Source organism: Schistocerca americana, unplaced genomic scaffold, assembly GCF_021461395.2.
Source record: "Schistocerca americana isolate TAMUIC-IGC-003095 unplaced genomic scaffold, iqSchAmer2.1 HiC_scaffold_283, whole genome shotgun sequence".
NCBI classification, from domain to species: domain Eukaryota; kingdom Metazoa; phylum Arthropoda; class Insecta; order Orthoptera; family Acrididae; genus Schistocerca; species Schistocerca americana.
In genome coordinates, this window is record NW_025725998.1 from 97,501 (window position 1) to 102,500 (window position 5,000).

The 5,000-nt window shown below is 52.9% G+C and overlaps 1 non-coding gene across 1 annotated transcript in view; it reads left to right on the forward strand.

Moving 5' to 3' along the window:
* The first annotated feature begins 3,298 nt into the window (after positions 1 to 3,298).
* LOC124578958 overlaps positions 3,299 to 5,000 on the forward strand; it is a 1,910-nt gene continuing 208 nt past the window's right edge. The window contains exon 1 of the ribosomal RNA XR_006972732.1: positions 3,299 to 5,000. This exon is cut by the window's right edge and continues 208 nt beyond it. This is a non-coding gene — a ribosomal RNA (small subunit ribosomal RNA).

Sequence of the window (5,000 nt, forward strand, 5' to 3'; positions counted from 1 at the left end):
ATGTCGTAACCTTAACCTAACCTATGTCGTACCTTAACCTAACCTATGTCGTACCTTAACCTAACCTATGTCGTACCTTAACCTAACCTATGTCGTACCTTACCTAACCTATGTCGTACCTTAACCTAACCTATGTCGTACCTTAACCTAACCTATGTCGTACCTTAACCTAACCTATGTCGTACCTTAACCTAACCTATGTCGTACCTTAACCTAACCTATGTCGATACCTTAACCTAACCTATGTCGTACCTTAACCTAACCTATGTCGTACCTTAACCTAACCTATGTCGTACCTTAACCTAACCTATGTCGTACCTTAACCTAACCTATGTCGTACCTAAACCTAACTATGTCGTACCTAACCTAACCTATGTCGTACCTTAACCTAACCTATGTCGTACCTTAACCTAACCTATGTCGTACCTTAACCTAACCTATGTCGTACCTTAACCTAACCTATGTCGTACCTTTAACCTAACCTAGTCGCTACCTTAACCTAACCTGTAGTGCGCCTTTACCTAACCTGTATTGCGCCTTAACCTAACCTGTATTGCGCCTTAACGTAACCTGTATTGCGCCTTAAAGTAACCTGCTATTGCGCCTTAACGTAACCTGTATTGCGCCTTAACGTAACCTGTATTGCGCCTTAACGTAACCTGTATTGCGCCTTAACGTAACCCTGTATTGCGCCTTAACGTAACCTGTATTGCGCCTTAACGTAACCTGTATTGCGCCTTAACGTAACCTGTATTGCGCCTTAAACGTAACCTGTATTGCGCCTTAACGTAACCTGTATTGCGCCTTAACGTACCTGTATTGCGCCTTAACGTAACCTGTATTGCGCCTAACGTAACCTGTATTGCGCCTTAACGTAACCTGTATTGCGCCTTAACGTAACCTGTATTGCGCCTTAACGTAACCTGTATTGCGCCTTAACGTAACCTGTATTGCGCCTTAACGTAACCTGCATTGCGCCTTAACGTAACCTGCATTGCGCCTTAACGTAACCTGCATTGCGCCTTAACGTAACCTGTATTGCGCCTTAACGTAACCTGTATTGCGCCTTAACGTAACCTGTATTGCGCCTTAACGTAACCTGTATTGCGCCTTAACGTAACCTGTATTGCGCCTTAACGTAACCTGTATTGCGCCTTAACGTAACCTGTATTGCGCCTTAACGTAACCGATATTGCGCCTTAACGTAACCTATATTGCGCCGTAACGTAACCTATATTGCGCCGTAACGTAACCCACATTGCCCCTTAACGTAACCCACATTGCCCCTTAACGTAACCCACATTGCCCCTTAACGTAACCCAACACACGTTGGGCCTTAACCCAACACACGTTGGGCCTTAACCCAACACACGTTGGGCCTTAACCCAACACACGTTGGGCCTTAACCCAACACACGTTGGGCCTTAACCCAACACACGTTGGGCCTTAACCCAACACACGTTGGGCCTTAACCCAACACACGTTGGGCCTTAACCCAACACACGTTGGGCCTTAACCCAACACACGTTGGGCCTTAACCCAACACACGTTGGGCCTTAACCCAACACACGTTGGGCCTTAACCTGCTCTGTAATTGTCATACGACGCGTTAAATTAGTGTAGTGTTGCCTAACTGCAACCCCCGCAATATAGTTTGCTACTCGCACTGCCCGGTCCCCAGTGTATCGCTTCATGTTAAACACCTTGCAGCTATACACTGTAATGTGGATGGCAGCAGGACGTACATGCTCAATGCCCTTTGCAGTTGTTCATTGGCATTTGCAGTTGTTCATTGGCATTCGCATGTGCGAAGCACTTAGCCTACGCTGTGGTACGGCCTGTGTCAACTGTCCGCTGATGTTGTACGTCCAAATCACACACTGTACTGCACATTGGTCCTCATGTACTGAATGATACATCGTGGTACATGTGACCGTACAACGACTGCGCCAACAACGGCGAACCATGCGGTCCAAATGTTGTGCACTCAGCTACGTGTCGTCTCCCTATAAGAGCTGGATTGCAGTGTGGTATGCCCTGGATGGCGATCAGCATGAGCCGTCTGTTGATGTAGTGGCGCGTGTTGTCAGACGTAGTCGTCTCTTCTCACACACCGTGATAGCATGGTGCACTGCGTTCCACATCTGCGACATGCGACAGAGGCCGGTTGACAGTCGTTCGCGCAATGGACATCGCATACGTACGGGGGCCACCTTCCACGTGTTCGCGAAGCGTGCACATGTTGTTGCGTGTATGTGGGCAGACATAGTGTGTCGTGACACCTGACACAGGCATGCAACAATCGTTGAATTTGCAAATGGCGATGGACGCCTACGTTTGCTGGTGACGTTATGCAAATGAACAACTGGTAAACCGTTGTGGTGCGGTTGTTCTCGCTAGAGGTGAATCAGTGATGGCGACGATCGGTTGAGCTACCAACCGGTTGTTCCAGCGATACCCACCATGCCCACGAACGTGAATGGCATCTGGGTGTGAAGCGATACGCGGCGGTGGCTGGGTGGGACCGTCCCCGGCCGGTGAGGGGGGGCCTCCCGGCGTGCTGGCCGCGCGGTGCGTGGGCGCACGCGCTACAGCCGGCTGGTGGGGGCGGCCAGTGGCAGGCGCGCCGGCCGACGGAGGCGGCAGGCGGCGCAGCTGCGCGCCGGCGCACCCTGCACGCGGCGCCGTGCGGCCAAAGTAGGTCCTCGCGGGCCCGGTGCGAAGCGCGGTGGACATCTGCAGTGTGCTGGTCCGATTGAGGACTGTGTGCGCTGAGGATGCGCCGCCGCCCGGCGCTCGGCGCCGCGACGCCGTCTGCTGCTCGGTCGCCTCTGCGGTTCTCGCAGGTGGTTTGTATCGCAGCTGTGCGGACGTGTTGGCGCGTGCGCTGTGCTGGGAGAGTTCGCTTCGGCACCCAAGTGGGGCTTTTGTCCTTCTGTGGCGCTGGCGTTGGAGCTGCCGGTCACCGTAGGTGGCGCGTGTTGTCTCCCGCCGGCAATGCCACGACAGCACGCTCCCGGGCCTCTGTCGGCAGCGGCAAGCTCAGTTGGGAGCACGGGTGGTCGCACCTAAAGCGTCTACTCGCCAAACTCCGGGCGATTGCGCCTCTCTCGAACCCGACCAAGTACTTAGGACGGCGCTGCGCGCCGCCGGGACCTGAGAGGGTTTCGAGGTGTATTGTGCAGGGGAGCTCAGCCTCCTCCTGTTTGCAGAATAATTGAGCGGACGCTTGCGTGTTCGCGCGGGCCCCCGGGACACACTCCCGGGCGGCCGGCTGCTCAGCTCTAGTTGACGCAGCTCCCAGGTTGATCCTGCCAGTAGTCATATGCTTGTCTCAAAGATTAAGCCATGCATGTCTCAGTACAAGCCGCATTAAGGTGAAACCGCGAATGGCTCATTAAATCAGTTATGGTTCCTTAGATCGTACCCACGTTACTTGGATAACTGTGGTAATTCTAGAGCTAATACATGCAAACAGAGTCCCGACCAGAGATGGAAGGGACGCTTTTATTAGATCAAAACCAATCGGTCGGCTCGTCCGGTCCGTTTGCCTTGGTGACTCTGAATAACTTTGGGCTGATCGCACGGTCCTCGTACCGGCGACGCATCTTTCAAATGTCTGCCTTATCAACTGTCGATGGTAGGTTCTGCGCCTACCATGGTTGTAACGGGTAACGGGGAATCAGGGTTCGATTCCGGAGAGGGAGCCTGAGAAACGGCTACCACATCCAAGGAAGGCAGCAGGCGCGCAAATTACCCACTCCCGGCACGGGGAGGTAGTGACGAAAAATAACGATACGGGACTCATCCGAGGCCCCGTAATCGGAATGAGTACACTTTAAATCCTTTAACGAGTATCTATTGGAGGGCAAGTCTGGTGCCAGCAGCCGCGGTAATTCCAGCTCCAATAGCGTATATTAAAGTTGTTGCGGTTAAAAAGCTCGTAGTTGGATTTGTGTCCCACGCTGTTGGTTCACCGCCCGTCGGTGTTTAACTGGCATGTATCGTGGGACGTCCTGCCGGTGGGGCGAGCCGAAGGCGTGCGACGCGCCTCGTGCGTGCTCGTGCGTCCCGAGGCGGACCCCGTTGCAATCCTACCAGGGTGCTCTTGAGTGAGTGTCTCGGTGGGCCGGCACGTTTACTTTGAACAAATTAGAGTGCTTAAAGCAGGCAAGCCCGCCTGAATACTGTGTGCATGGAATAATGGAATAGGACCTCGGTTCTATTTTGTTGGTTTTCGGAACCCGAGGTAATGATTAATAGGGACAGGCGGGGGCATTCGTATTGCGACGTTAGAGGTGAAATTCTTGGATCGTCGCAAGACGAACAGAAGCGAAAGCATTTGCCAAGTATGTTTTCATTAATCAAGAACGAAAGTTAGAGGTTCGAAGGCGATCAGATACCGCCCTAGTTCTAACCATAAACGATGCCAGCCAGCGATCCGCCGCAGTTCCTCCGATGACTCGGCGGGCAGCCTCCGGGAAACCAAAGCTTTTGGGTTCCGGGGGAAGTATGGTTGCAAAGCTGAAACTTAAAGGAATTGACGGAAGGGCACCACCAGGAGTGGAGCCTGCGGCTTAATTTGACTCAACACGGGAAACCTCACCAGGCCCGGACACCGGAAGGATTGACAGATTGATAGCTCTTTCTTGATTCGGTGGGTGGTGGTGCATGGCCGTTCTTAGTTGGTGGAGCGATTTGTCTGGTTAATTCCGATAACGAACGAGACTCTAGCCTGCTAACTAGTCGCGTGACATCCTTCGTGCTGTCAGCGATTACTTTTCTTCTTAGAGGGACAGGCGGCTTCTAGCCGCACGAGATTGAGCAATAACAGGTCTGTGATGCCCTTAGATGTTCTGGGCCGCACGCGCGCTACACTGAAGGAATCAGCGTGTCTTCCTAGGCCGAAAGGTCGGGGTAACCCGCTGAACCTCCTTCGTGCTAGGGATTGGGGCTTGCAATTGTTCCCCATGAACGAGGAATTCCCAGTAAGCGCGAGT